Genomic DNA, 15,026 nt, shown 5'->3' with positions numbered 1-15,026 from the left:
GTGCCTCAAGCAACCGCTCTTAGTTCTATTCAGGCAGGAATTCAACAAGCTAGAAGAGAGGGTGATTTAGAGACTTGGCAGTTCCCTGTTAGAATACACCCCCCAGATCAACAGGGAAATATTACAGCTACATTTGAGGCTTTTCCTTTTAAATTACTCAAAGAATTTAAACAAGCTGTAAATCAGTATGGACCAGGTTCTCCTTTTGTAATGGGACTGTTAAGAATGTTGCTGTTTCCAGTCAGATGATACCTACTGACTGGGACTCTCTTAGTTGAGCTTATCTAACTCCTGCTCAGTTCTTACAATTTAAAACTTGGTGGGCAGATGAAGCTTCCATTCAGGCTGCACACAATGCCGAGGCCCAACCTCAAATTAATATAACTGCAGACCAACTTTTTGGGGGTTGGCGGCTGGGCTGGTTTAGGTGCACAACTGGTCATGCAGGATGATGCCATAGAACAGCTTAGAGAAGTGTGCATTAGAGCTTGGGAAAAAATCACCTCAGATGGAGAACAATACCCTTCCTTTAGTGCTATAAAACAGGGACCAAGAGAACCATACGTTGATTTTACAGCTTGGTTACAGGAGTCTCTTAAAAAGATGATTGCAGATTCAGCTGCTCAGGATATAGTGTTGCAGTTATTAGCTTTTGACAATGCTTTTTTTTTTTCTTTTTTTGAGATGGAGTCTCACTCTGTAATCCCAATTGCCAGGCTGCTCTGTGACCTATTAGAAGGAAAGTACATTTGGTTGATTATGTCAAGGCCTGTCATGGTATCGGAGGTAATCTGCATAAAGCTGCCTTGTTGGCACAGGCAATGGCAGGACTGAGAGTGGAGAAAGGAAATACTCCCTTTCCTGGTGCTTGTTTTAACTGTGGGAAGCATGGTCATACTAAAAATGAATGTAGAAAAAATCAGCGAGTCAGGCTGCCAGATAGGGGAAAAAAGAAAACTGCTGATCCTGATATATGTCCAAAATGTAAAAAAGGAAAACATTGGGCTAATCAGTGTCCCTCTAAGTTTGATGAAGATGGGAATCTGATTTCAGGAAATGCCATGAGGGGCCCATCCCAGGCCCCATTCCAAACTGGGGCATTTCCAGCTCAGGCCATTCCCTCACCCCTGTACAATGTCTGTCCCCCACCATAGCCATAGTTCCACAGTAGATTTATGCTGCCCAAAAGCTGTGAGACTTCTGCCTGGGGAACCCCCACAAAAGGTCCCAACAGGAGTCTGTGGGCCCTTGCCAGTGGGTACAATAGGATTACTTTCAGGAAAGTCTAGTTTAGGTTTAAAAGGGGTACAAATACATACAGGAGTCATGGATTCAGATTACAATGGGGAAATTCAAATTGTTATATCTACTTCTGTTTCCTGGAAAGCAGAGACAGGAGAGCGTATAGCACATCTCCTGATTGTGCCATATGTGGGAATGGGAAAAAGTGAAATTAAACAAACAGGAGGATTTGGAAGCACAAATAAACAAGGCAAAGCAGCTTATTGGGTCAATCAAATTACTGGTAAACATCCTACCTGTGAAATAGCTATTCAGGGAAAGAAATGTAAAGGTTTGGTAGATACAGAAGCAGGCATTTCAATCATTTCTCTACAGCACTGGCCATCCACGTGGCCAATTCCACCCGCTCAATTGAACATAGTTGGAGTTGGTAAAGCCCCTGAAGTATATCAAAGTAGTTCTGTTTTGCATTGTGAAGGGCCCAATGGACAACCTGGGACTATTCAACCAATATAACTTCTGTGTCTATAAATTTATAGGGAAGAGATTTATTACAACAATGCGGAGCCCAAGTTCTAATTCCAGAACAATTATATAGCCCTCAAAGTCAACATATGATGCATGAAATGGGGTATGTCCCTGGTACGGGACTAGAAAAAAATTTGCAAGGTTTAAAAACTTCCCGCCAAAGATTAGGATACCATTTTTAATGGTGGCCATTGTTAAGCCTCCAGAACCTATACCTTTAAAATGGTTCACAGATAAGCCAATTTGGATAGAACAGTGGCCACTAAGTAAAGAGAAACTGGAGGCTTTAGAGAAATTAGTTACTGAACAGTTAGAAAATGGGCACATAGCTCCAACAGTTTCCCCTTGGAATTCTCCAGTTTTTGTAATTAAGAAAAAAGGTAAATGGAGAATGTTAACTGACTTAAGAGCTATCAATTCAGTTATATAAACTATGGGAGCATTACAGCCAGGATTGCCTTCTCCTAAAATTCCAAAAATTGGCCTTTAATAGTCATAGATTTAAAAGACTGTTTCTTTACTATCCCCTTAGCTGAACAAACTGTGAATGGTTTGCATTTACAATTCCTGCAGTAAACAACCTGCAGCCTGCTGAGCATTTTCATTGCTTCACAGATGGGCCTAGTAATAGTAAAGCTTCTTAGTTTGGCTCAAAAAGTAAAGTTTTCAGACGCCCTATACTTCAGCTCAAAAAACAGAGCTTGTAGCTGTAATTGAGTTATTGACTGCTTCTGATATGCCTATTAATTGATTTCTGATTCTTCATATGTTGTTCATTCCACACAGTTAATTGAAAATGCTCAATTACAGTTTCATACAGATGAACAACTGACGACTTTATTTACCCAGTTGCAAACAGCAGTTAGAAATAGAATGCACCCTTTTTACATCACTCACATTTAGGCTCATATACCTCTTTTAGGACCTTTGAAGGGAATCAAATGGCTGATCTCTCAGTTGCTAATGCAATATCTAATGCTAGATATTTTCACAATTTAACCCATGTTAATGCCTCTGGTCTCAAATGCAGATACAGCATTACCTGGAAAGAAGCTAAAAATATTATCCAGCAATTCCCAACTTGCCAAACGGTACATTCCTCATCTTTTACAGGAGGAGTTAACCCTCGAGGATTGGAACCTAACTCTCTTTGGCAAATGGATGTCACACATGTTCCCTCGTCTGGGAGACTAGCTTATGTACATGTATGTGTGGACACCTTTTCTCACTTTGTCTGGGCTACATGCCAAACAGGAGAGTCTTCTGCCTGTGTTAAACGTCATCTTTTGCAGTGTTTTGTGGTGATGGGCATTCCAGCTTCTATAAAAACAGATAATGCCCCAGGCTATACTAGCCAAGCTCTAGCTACATTTTTCTCTATGTGGAATATTAAACACATTACTGGTATCCCATACAATTCTCAAGGACAAGCCATAGTGGAAAGAATGAATCTCTCCCTGAAACAGCAGTTGCAAAAGCAGAAAGGGGGAGACAGAGAATACAGAACACCACAGATGCAACTGAATCTAGCACTATTAACTTTAAATTTTTTGAGCCTGCCCAATGGCCAGATGTTATCAGCAGCTGAACAGCATCTACAGAAACTGGCTGCAAAGACAGAAGCAGAACAAGTGATTTGGTGGAGAGACCCAATAACAAAAATTTGGGAAATAGGTAAAATAATAACTTGGGGTAGAGGTTATGCTTGTGTTTCTCCAGGCCAAATCAACAGCCAATTTGGATACCATCAAGACACCTGAAACCTTATCATGAGCCAGATGCCAAGGAAGAGATTCCTGGAGGATCCTGAGGACTCCCCGGTTGCAGCCATGTCAAGGCTGGTGCTGAGGAGTTCCCCAACTGTCACGAGCAACACCCATCGAACACAGCCACCCACCTGGAGACAGATCAAGAAGCTGTCACAGATCGAGGAAGAAAACCTGAGGAAAGCAGGACAACCACTCACAATGAATAATTTAATGGTAGCTATGATGGCGGTGATCACCATTTCTGTGAGTATTCCTTCAACAAAGGCTGACACAGAGAACAATTATACTTATTAGACATATTTATCAATCTTAGCTGCTAATAATGCCTGGATGTAAATCACTGTATGACACAGTTACACATGTTTTCTGATCTCAGTATTTACCATAATAAATCTGCTCCTATAATTGAGGCATACCACCCTCAAAAACCTATTTGTAAACAGGATTGGACCCAGTTAGAAAAAATGAATGTACTTGTTTAGCAAGATTGCATTGCAGAACAGGCAGAGGTACTGCACAATGATTCTTATGGAATCATTATTGATTGGTCCCCTAAGGGGATGTTTAGCTGGAATTGCACCCTCAGTCTGTGTGTCACAGTCACACTATGTTCAGCTGATCTGAACAAAATGGTCAGATGGTAGAAAAGATAAGAAGTGTGGGGGAAAGAAAGAGAAATCAGACTGTTACTGTGTCTATGTAGAAAGAAGTAGACATAAGAGACTCCATTTTGTTCTGTACTAAGAGAAATTCTTCTGTCTTGAGATGCTGTGAATCTGTAATGCTAGCCCCAACCCTGTTGCTTGCAGAGACATGTGCTGTGTTGACTCAAGGTTTAATAGATTTAGGGCTGTGCAAGATGTGCTTTGTTTAAAAAAAGTGCTTAAAGGCAGTATGCTTGTTAAAAGTCATTGCCATTCTCTAATCTCAAGTACCCAAGGACACAATACACTGCGGAAGGCTGTAGGGACCTCTGCCTAGGAAAGCCAGGTATTGTCCAAGGTTTCTCCCCATGTGATATCCTGAGATATTTCCTCATGGGAAGGGAAAGACCTGACTGTCACCCAGCCCAACACCCGTAAAGGGTCTGTGCTGAAGAGGATTAATAAAAGAGGAAGGCCTCTTTGCAGTTAAAATAAGAGGAAGGCATCTGTCTCCTGCTCATCCCTAAAAATAAAATGTCTCAGTGTAAAATCTGATTGTATGTTCTATTTACTGAGATAAGAGAAAACCATCTTAGGGCTAGAGGTAAAACATGCTGGCACCATACTACCCTTTAATGCACTGAAATGTTTGTGTGTGTGCACATCAAAACGCAGCACTTTTCCTTAACTTATTCATAACACAGAGATCTTTGTTCACATGTTTTCCTGCTGACCCTCTCCCCACTATTACCCTATTGTCCTGCCACATCCCCCTCTCTGAGATGGTAGAGATAGTGATCAATAAATAGTGAGGAAACTCAGAGACCAGTGCCTGTGCGGGACCTCCATATGCTGAGCACCGGTCTTCTGGGGCCACTGTTCTTTCTCTATACTTTGTCTCTGTGTCTTATTTCTTTTCTCAGTCTCTCATCCCACCTGACAAAACAGACTCACAGGTGTAGAGGGGCTGGCCACCTTCACCTGGGGTCCAATGTGGGGTTTTTCTCTAAGGTAAAGGTATGCTTGAGCATGATCATTGAGGACAAGTCAATGAGAGATTCCCAAGTACTTCTACGGTCAGCCTTGCGGTAAGCTCATGCGCTCGAAAAAAGCCAGGGTAACAATGGGACAAACTACAAGAAAATATGCCTCTCATCTCAGCTTTATTAAAATTCTTTTAAGAAAAGGGGGAGTTAGAGTCTCTACAGAAAATCTAAGCAAGCTATTTCAAACAATAGAACAATTCTTCCCATGGTTTCCAGAACAGGGAACTTTAGATCTAAAAGATTGGGAAAAAATTGGCAAAGAATTAAAACAGAGAAGTAGGGAGGGTAAACTCATCCCACTTACAGTATGGAATGATTGGGCCATTATTAAAGCAGCTTTAAAACCGTTTCAAAAGGAGAAGAGAGTGTTCCAGTTTCTGATGGTCCTAAAAGCTATGTAATAGACTGTGAAGAAGAGACAGGGACAGAATCCCAGAAAGGAATGGAAAGTTCACATTGTAAATATGTAGCAGAGTCTGTAATGGGTCGGTCACAGCAAAATGTTGACTACAATCAATTACAGGAGGTAATATATCCTGAAACATTAAAGTTAAAAGAAAAAGGTCCAGAACCATCAGGGCCACAGGAGCTAAAACCACGATGGCCACCTCCTCCTCAGCTGAGTGAGTGCTGGGGGAGAGAGCCTGAAACTAGGCTCACTGCAACTTGGCTCGCTGTGCCCATTATTGCCCAACTTACAGTTCACTATGGTGAAGGAGCAATTCAGACTCACCCTGCAGCATCCTGTCTGGGTCAAACAGTGGCCACTCCCTAAGGAAAATTTGGGGGCGCTACATAAAATAGTTAAAAAACTACTTAAAAAAGGATATGTTTCACCCAGTTTCTCTCCTTAGAATTCTCCTGCGTTTGTAATTCAGAAAAAATCCAGCAGATGGTGTATGTTAACTGACTTAAGAGCCGTAAATGCCGTAATTCATCCCATGGGGCCTCTCCAACCCAGGTTGCCCTCTCCGGCCATGATCCCAAAATACTGGCCTTTAATTATAATTAATCTAAAGGATTGCTTTTTTACCATTCTTCTGGCAGAGAAAGATTTTGAAAAATTTGCCTTTACTATACCAGCCATAAATAATAAGGAACCAGCCACCAGGTTTCAGTGGAAACTGTTTACCTCAGGGAATGCTTAATAGTCCAACTATTTGTCAGACTTTTGTAGGTCAAGCTCTTCAACCAGTTAGAGATAAGTTTTCAGACTGTTATTCATTATGTTGATGATATTTTGTGTGCTGCAGAAACGAGAGACAAATTAACTGACTGTTACACATTTCTGCAAGCAGAGGTTGCCATGCAAGACTGGCAATAGCATCTGATAAGATTCAAACCTCTACTCCTTTTCATTATTTAGAGATGCAGATAGAAAATAGAAAAATTAAGCCACAAAAAATAGAAATAAGAAAAGACACATTAAAAACATTAAATGACTTTCAAAAATTGCTAGGAGATATTAATTACATTCGGCCAACTCTAGGCATTCCTACTTATGCCATGTCAAATTTCTCCTCTATCTTAAGAGGAGACCCAGACTTAAATAGTAGAAGAATATTAACCCCAGAGGCAACAAAAAAAAATTAAGTTAGTAAAAGAAAAAATTCAGTCAGGACAAATAAATAGAATAGATCCCTTAGCCCCACTACAACTTTTGATTTTTGCTACTGCACATTCTCCGACAGGCATCATTGTTCAAAATACTGATTTGTGGAGTGGTCATTCCTTCCTCACAATACAATTAAGACTTTTACATTGTACTTGGATCAAATAGCTACATTAATTGGTCAGGCAAGACTACAAATAATAAAATTGTGTGGAAATGAACCAGACAAAATAGTTGTTCCTTTAAACAAAGAGCAGGTTAGACAAGCCTTTATCAATTCTGGTGCATGGCAGATTGGTCTTACTAATTTTGTGGGAATTATTGATAATCATTACCCAAAAACAAAATTCTTCCAGTTTTTAAAATTGACTACTTGGATTTTACCTAAAATTACCAGACATAAACTTTTAAAAAATGCTCTGACAGTGTTTACTGATGGTTCCAGCAATGGAAAAGCAGCTTACACAGGGCCAAAAGAGCGAGTCATCAAAACTCAATATCAATCGGCTCAAAGAGCAGAGTTGGTTGCAGTCATTACAGTGTTATAAGACTTTGATCAACCTATTAATATTGTATCAGATTCTGCATATGTAGTGCAGGCTATAAAGGTTGTTGAAACAGCTCTAATTAAATATAGCATAGATGATCAGTTAAACAAGATGTTCAGTTTATTACAGCAAACTAAAAAAAAAATTTCCCATTTTATATTACTCATATTTGAGCACACACTAATTTACCAGGGCCTTTAGCTAAAGCAAATAAACAAGCTGACTTACTGGTATCATCTGCATTCATAAAAGCACAAAAACTTCATGCTTTGACTCATGTAAATACAGCAGGATTAAAAAACAAATTTGATGTCACATGAAAACAGGAAAAAAATATTGTACAACATCGCACCCAGTGTCAAGTCCTACACCTGCCCACTCAAGAGGCAGGAGTTAATCCCAGAGGTCTATGTCCTAATGCATTATGGCAAATAGATGTCACACATGTACCTTCATTTAAAAGATTATGATGTGTCCATGTAACAGTTGATACTTGTTCACATTTCATATGGACAACTTGCCAGACAGGAGAAAGTACTTCCCATGTTAAAAAACACTTATTATCTTGTTTTGCTGTCATGGGAGTTCCAAAAAAATTACAACTGACAATGGACCAGGATACTATAGTAAAGCTTTCCAAAAATGCTTAAATCAGTAGAAAATTACAGATACAACAGGAATTCCCTATAATTCCCTAGGATAGGCCATAGTTAAAAAAAACTAATAGAACACTCAAAACTCAATTAGTTAAACAAAGAGCAGGGGGAGACAGTAAGGAGTATACCACTCCTCAGATGCAACTTAATCTAGCACTGTATACTTTAAATGTTTTAAACATTTATAAAAATCAGACTACTACCTCTGCAGAACAACATCTTACTGGTAAAAAGAACAGCCCACATAAAGGAAAACTGATTTGATAAAAAGACAACAAAAATAAGACATGAGAAATAGGGAAGGTGGTAACTTGGGGGAGAGGTTTTGCTTGGGTTTCACCAGGAGAAAATCAGCTTCCTGTTTAGATGCCCACTAAACATTTAAAGTTCTACAATAAACCCATTAGAGATGAAAAAAAAAAAAAAAGCGCCTCCACAGACATGGAAACACCGCAATCGAGCACCATTGACTCACAAGATAAACAAAATGGTGATGTCAAAAAAACAGATAAAGTTGCCATCCACCAAGAAGGCAGAGCTGCCAACTTGGGCACAATCTAAAAGCTGACACAGTTAGCTTAAAAAAGCCTAGAGAACACAAAGGTGACACAAATTCCAGAGAACACGCTGCTTGCAGCTTTGATGATTGTATCAACGGTGGTAAGTCTTCCCATTCCTGCAGGAGCAGCTACAGCTAGTTATACTTACTGGGCCTTTGTGGCTTTCCCACCCTTAATTTGGGCAGTCACATAGATGGATAATCCTATTGAAGTATATGTTAATAATAGTGTATGGGTACCTGGCACCACAGATGATCGTTCCCCTGCCAAACCTGAATAAAATAAATGATAATAAATATTTCCACTGGGTATCATTATCATCCTATTTGCCTAGGGAGATACCAGGATGTTTAATGCCTGCAATCCAAAATTGGTTGGTAGAAGTACCTACTGTCGGTACCATCAGTAGATTTACTTATCACTTGGTAAGTGGAATGTCACTCAGGCCACAGGTAAATTATTTACAAGACTTTTCTTATCAAAGATCATTAAAATTTAGGCCTAAAGGAAAGTCTTACCCCAAAAAAATTCCCGAAGGATCAAAAGACACAAAAGTTTTAGTTTGGGAAAAATGTGCGGCCAATAGTGTGGTGATATTACAAAATGATAAATACGGAACTATTATAGATTGAGCACCTCGAGGTCAATCCTACCACAATTGCACAGGACAAACTCAATCGTGTCCCAGTGCACAAGTGAGTCCAGCCATTAATAGTGACTTAACAAAAAGTTTAGACAAACATAAGCACAAAAAATTAGTCTTTCTACTAATTTTTAATGGGTAGAAAAAAAAATCTCTACTCCAAGAACAAAGATAATAAGTCCTGTTTCTGGTCTTCAACATCCAAAATTATAGAGGCTTACTGTGGCCTCATACTGCATTAAAATTTGGTCTGGAAATCAAGCTATAGAAACGAGATTGTAAGACATTTTGTACTATCAACATAAATTCCAGTCTAACAGTTCCTTTGCAAAGTTGTGTAAAGCCCCCTTATATGCTAGTTGTAGGAAATATAGTTATTAAATCAGACTCCCATGTTGCCCATGTTGGTCTCAAATTTCTGGGCTCAAATGACCTGCCTGCCTCAACTTCCCAAAGTGCTGGGATTACCTGACTGAGCCACGACTCCCGTCTGGTCTTGCAATTTTCCAGAGGAGGAAGACCAGTGCAGCCTATTGGCCCTTCCAGGCCATCTCGTGGGAATCAGCCACACCTCTTTTTTACTCACCTCAGAGCTTCTCAGGATAACTTGGTGAAATGTCTCCCGTTGTGAGCCTCAGTGAGCCCCCCCTTAACATAGAGGTTAGGAATAAGACCGGAAGAGCTCAGTCACAGTGACACTGACCCCTGAAATGACTGGCAAAATACAGTGTGTGGCTTTTCTTCTCGAGAGGTTAGTGCTCAGTTTGTTTGTTTGTTTGCTTGCTTGTTTGTTTTTCAGACTGAGTCTTGCTCTGTGGCCCAGGCTGTAGTGCAGCAGTGTGATCTTGGCTCACTGCAACCTCCACCTCCCAGGCTCAAGCGATTCTCCTGCCTCAGCCTCTCGAGTAGCGGGGATCAGAGTTGGCTTTCAATATTCTTTTGGGTTGTGGGAGAAAAATGTTTGAAGACCTTGTCCCTATGGATCTGTGCCCCCAGGACCTATCTGACCTCATCTCCTACCTGTGTCCTCCTTTCTTCCACTGCTCCACCCACACGGGCCACTTTCCTCTTCCTGGGGCTGAGATTGCTCCTGTCTCAGGGCCTTCACTTGAGCTGTCCCTCTGCCTAGGACTCTCTGTCCCCTCAGCTGCAAGTGACAGGCATCCTTTCTTCCCTAGGTGTTTGTTCTGGTATCACCTTCTCCGTGGAATCCTTTGTGATCTCACACAGATCCGCATTTGACATTGCAGCTGTGAGCCCAGGACTTCTCAGACAGATCTAAGTTAATTTAGAAAATGTATTTTGCCAAGGTTGAGGACGCACCCATGGCACAGCCTCAGGAATTCCTGATGACATGCGCCCTAGGTGGACGGGGCACAGCTTCATTTTATACATTTTAGGGAGACATCAGTCAGTATAGTAACAAGCACATTGGTTTGGTCTGGGAAGTTGGGACAACTTTAAACAAAGCCAGGGAGACTTGAAGCAGGGAAGGGGCTTCCAGGTCACAGATAACTGAGGCACAAATGGTTGTGATCTCTTGAGGTTCTTTTTTTCTTTTGAGATGAAGTCTCACTCTGTGGCTCATGCTGGCATGCAGTGGCAGGATCTCAGCTCACTCCAACCTCTGCCTCCTGCATTCAAGCGATTCTCCTGCCTGAGCTTCCCAAGTAGCTGGGACTACATGTTCACACCACCATGCTCAGATAACTTTTATATTTTTAGTAGAGATGTTGTTTTACCATGTTGGCCGGGCTAGTCTTGAACCATTGACCCCAAGTGATCTGCCTGCCTTGGCCTCCCAAAGTGCTGGGATTACAGTCCTGAGACACTTTGCTGGGTCCTTCTTTTGAGTTTCTGATTAGCATTGCCAAAGGAGCACTCAGATATGCATGTATGTCAGGGAGCAGAGCGGTGACTTTGAATAGAAGGCGAGTCTGGTTTTCTAAGCAGTACCTAGCTTGACTTTTCCCTTTTGCTTAGTGATTTGGGGTCCCCAAATTTATTTTCCTTTCACACAGCCCAACCCTCACACCACCTCTGGTCTATCTTGCCTGTTCTGTGTGATTACTTTTGTGCCTTTGTCATCCACTGTCTGGATCCTAGTGAGCACAAGGCCCCAAGTGGAGGGCAGAGCAAGAACTTGGGGCTGTGCTGGGCTCGCCCCCTCTGAGTGGAGCTCAACCCTGGCTTCACATTAGAGTGCACAACATTTTGCAAATAGAGCTTTTGTGCTGCTTTAACAAGGATTCTTATTCTGATGGGATGGAACCCACCCTCAGTAATACCTGCAGTGGCCCAGGTGCTTGTCATCTGTGTATCGCATTGAGCATGGAAGCTCTGTGTCCTCCATTTCTGAGGGCGGAGCTCAGCCTGTGATCCACGGAGAGGTGAGGGGCTGTCCTCCAGATGGGGATTGATGAGGGATGAGGGACGACTCTGTGCCCTGAAGGGGAGATCAATCCAGCCCAGCTCCCCTCTGCTACCTTGTGTGTGGGGGTTTTCTAGGAAGGGAGTGAGATCTGAAGACCTGGGTCAAATATACACTTGTAGGTCTTCCTGTGGGACTTTCTTATCTCTGCATGATCGCTGGTGCAGTGGGAAGCAGAGGACCATCTTTCTACAGGGTGAGATCTCTCCTGTCTGTGGGTTTTTGCCCCAGGAAGGGAATGAGTCATTTCTAACATGAAGTTTCATTTTTTTTTTTTATGGGGAGAAGAAAGAGAGATCAGATTGTTACTGTGTCTATGTAGAAAAGGAAGACATAAACTCCATTTTGATCTGTACTAAGCAAAACTGTTCTGCTTTGAGATACTATAAATCTGTAACTTTAGCCCCAACCCTGTGTCACAGAAACATGTGCTGTATTGAATCAAGGTTTAATGCATTTAGGGCTGTGCAGGATGTGCCTTGTTAACACTATGTTTGCAGGCAGTATGCTTGGTAGAAGTCATGCCATTCTCCACTCTCGATTAACCAGGGACACAAGGCACTGCAGAAAGCCACAGGGATCTCTGCCAAAGTAAGCCTGGGTATTGTCCAAGGTTTCCACCCACTGAGACAGCCTGAGATATGGTCTTGTGGGAAAGGAAAGACCTTACATTCCCCAGCCCAACACCAGTGAAGGGTGTGTGCTGAGGAGGAGTAGTGAAAGAGGGAGGCCTCTTTGCAGTTGAGATAAGAGGAAGGCTTCTGTCTCCTGCTCATCCTGGGAATGGAATGTCTTGGTGTAAAGCTGACCATTCTTTCTATTCTGAGATAGGAGAAAACTGCCCTGTGGCTGGAGGTGAGATATGCTGGCAGCAATACTGCTCCATGACTCTTTGGTATGCTGAGATGTTTGTGTAAAGTGAAACATAAATCTGGCCTATGTGCACATCCAGTGAAGGGTGCCAGCCCCTCCACACCTGTGGGTGTTTCTCATCAGGTGGGATGAGAGACAGAGAAAAGAAATAAGACACAGAGACAAAGTATAGAGAAAGTACAGTGGGCCCACGGGACAAGGGCTCAGCATACGGAGGACCCGCACAGTCTCTTGAGTTTCCTCAGTGTTTATTGATCATTATTTTTACTATCTTAGAGAGGGGAGTGTAGCAGGGCAACAGGTGGGGAGAGGTCAGCAGTGAAACATGTGAACAAAGGAATCTGTATCATGAATAAGTTCAAGGAAAGAAACTGTACCCCGATGTTCACATAGGCTAGATTTATGTTTCTCTTCACCCAAACATCTCCGTGTAGGAAAGAGTAACAGAGCAGTATTGCTGCCAGCATATCTCACCCCCGCCCACAGGGCAATTTTCTCCTCTCTCAGAATAGAACCAATGGGAATGGTCAGCTTTATACTGAGACATTCCATTCCCAGGGATGAGCAGGAAACAGAAGCCTTCCTCTTTTTTTTTTTTTTTTTTTTTTTAGTATTTATTGATCATTCTTGGGTGTTTCTCGGAGAGGGGGATATGGCAGGGTCATAGGATAATAGTGGAGAGAAGGTCAGCAGATAAACACATGAACAAAGGTCTCTGGTTTTCCTAGGCAGAGGTCCCTGCGGCCTTCTGCAGTGTTTGTGCCCCTGGGTACTTGAGATTAGGGAGTGGTGATGACTCTTAAAGAGCATGCTGCCTTCAAGCATCTGTTTAACAAAGCACATCTTGCACCGCCCTTAATCCATTTAACCCTGAGTTGACACAGCACATGTTTCAGAGAGCACGGGGCTGGGGGAAAGGCCATAGATCAACAGCATCCCAAGGCAGAAGAATTTCTCCTAGTCAGAACAAAATGGAGTCTCCTATGCCCACCTCTTTCTACACAGACACAGCAACAATCTGATCTCTCCTTCCTTTCCCCACACTTCCCCCCCTTCTTTTCAACAAAACCGCCATCGTCCTCATGGCCCGCTCCCGATGGTCGCTGTCTCTTCGGAGCTGTTGGGTACACCTCCCAGACAGGGCGGCCAGGCAGAGGTGCTCCTCACTTCCCAGACGGGGCCGCTGGGCAGAGACGCTCCTCACCTCCCAGACGGGGTGGCCGGGCAGAGGCGCTCCTCACTTCCCAGAGGGGGTGGCCGGGCAGAGGCGCTCCTCACTTCCCAGAGGGGGTGGCCGGGCAGAGGCGCTCCTCACTTCCCAGACCAGGCGGCTGGGCAGAGACGCTCCTCACTTCCTCCCAGATGGGGTAGCGGCCAGGCAGAGGTGCTCCTCACCTCCCAGACAGGGCGGCCGGGCAGAGATGCTCCTCACTTCCCACACTGGGTGGCCGGGCAGAGGCGCTCCTCACCTCCCAGACGGGGTGGCCAGGCAGAGGCGCTCCTCACTTCCCAGATGGGGCAGCCAGGCAGAGGCGCTCCTCACTTCCTCCCAGACAGGGTGGCGGCCAGACAGAGGCACTCCTCACTTCCCAGACGGGGTGGCCGGGCAGAGGCGCTCCTCACTTCCCAGATGGGGCAGCCGGGCAGAGGCGCTCCTCACTTCCTCCCAGACGGGGTGGCGGCCAGGCAGAGGCGCTCCTCACCTCCCAGACAGGGCGGCCGGGCAGAGGTGCTCCTCATCTCCCAGACGGGGCAGCCAGGCAGAGGTGCTCCTCTCTTCCTCCCAGACAGGGTGGCAACTGGGCAGAGGCACTCCTCACCTCCCAGATGGGGCGGCCGGGCAGAGGCACTCCTCACTTCCCAGACGGGGTGGCCGGGCAGAGGCTCTCCTCACTTCCCAGACGGGGCGGCCGGGCAGAGGCGCTCCTCCCTTCCCAGATGGGGCGGCCGGGCAGAGGCGCTCCTCACTTCCTCCCAGATGGGGTGGCGGCCAGGCAGAGGCGCTCCTCACCTCCCAGATGGGGCGGCCGGGCAGAGGTGATCCTCATCTCCCAGATGGGGCAGCCGGGCAGAGGTGCTCCTCACTTCCTCCCAGATGAGAAGCCTTCCTCTTATCTCAACTGCAAAGAGGCCTCCCTCTTTCACTACTCCTCCTCAGCACAGACCCTTTACAGGTGTTGGGCTGGTGGATGGTGAGGTCTTTCCTATCCCATGAGACCATATCTCAGGCTGTCTCAGTGGGCATAAACCTTGGACAAAACACAGAGTTTCTTGGGCAGAGGTCCCTGCTGCTTTCCGTTGTGCATTTTCTCCCTGGTTAATTGAGAATGGCGAAAGGCGATGACTTTTACCAAGCATACTGCCTGCAAACATGGTTAACAAGGCACATCCTGGCTGGGCATGGTGGCTCACGCCTGTAATCCCAGCACTTTGGGAGGCTGAGGCGGGTGGATCACAAGGTCAGGAGTTCGAGA

The 15,026-nt window shown here is 44.1% G+C and overlaps 1 protein-coding gene across 1 annotated transcript in view; it reads left to right on the top strand.

Moving 5' to 3' along the window:
* Positions 1-560: 560 nt before the first annotated feature.
* LOC129019431 (zinc finger protein 611) overlaps positions 561-15,026 on the top strand; it is a 55,198-nt gene continuing 40,732 nt past the window's right edge. Inside the window, exon 1 of the mRNA XM_063658336.1 lies at positions 561-3,782. The gene's annotated coding sequence lies outside the window, so the exon portion shown is untranslated. The remainder of the gene's footprint in view (positions 3,783-15,026) is intronic.

This window comes from Pongo pygmaeus, chromosome 20 (assembly GCF_028885625.2).
Source record: "Pongo pygmaeus isolate AG05252 chromosome 20, NHGRI_mPonPyg2-v2.0_pri, whole genome shotgun sequence".
Lineage (NCBI taxonomy): Eukaryota > Metazoa > Chordata > Mammalia > Primates > Hominidae > Pongo > Pongo pygmaeus.
The sequence above is the reverse complement of the archived record's forward strand: the minus strand, read 5'-3'. Positions and strand labels throughout refer to the sequence as shown.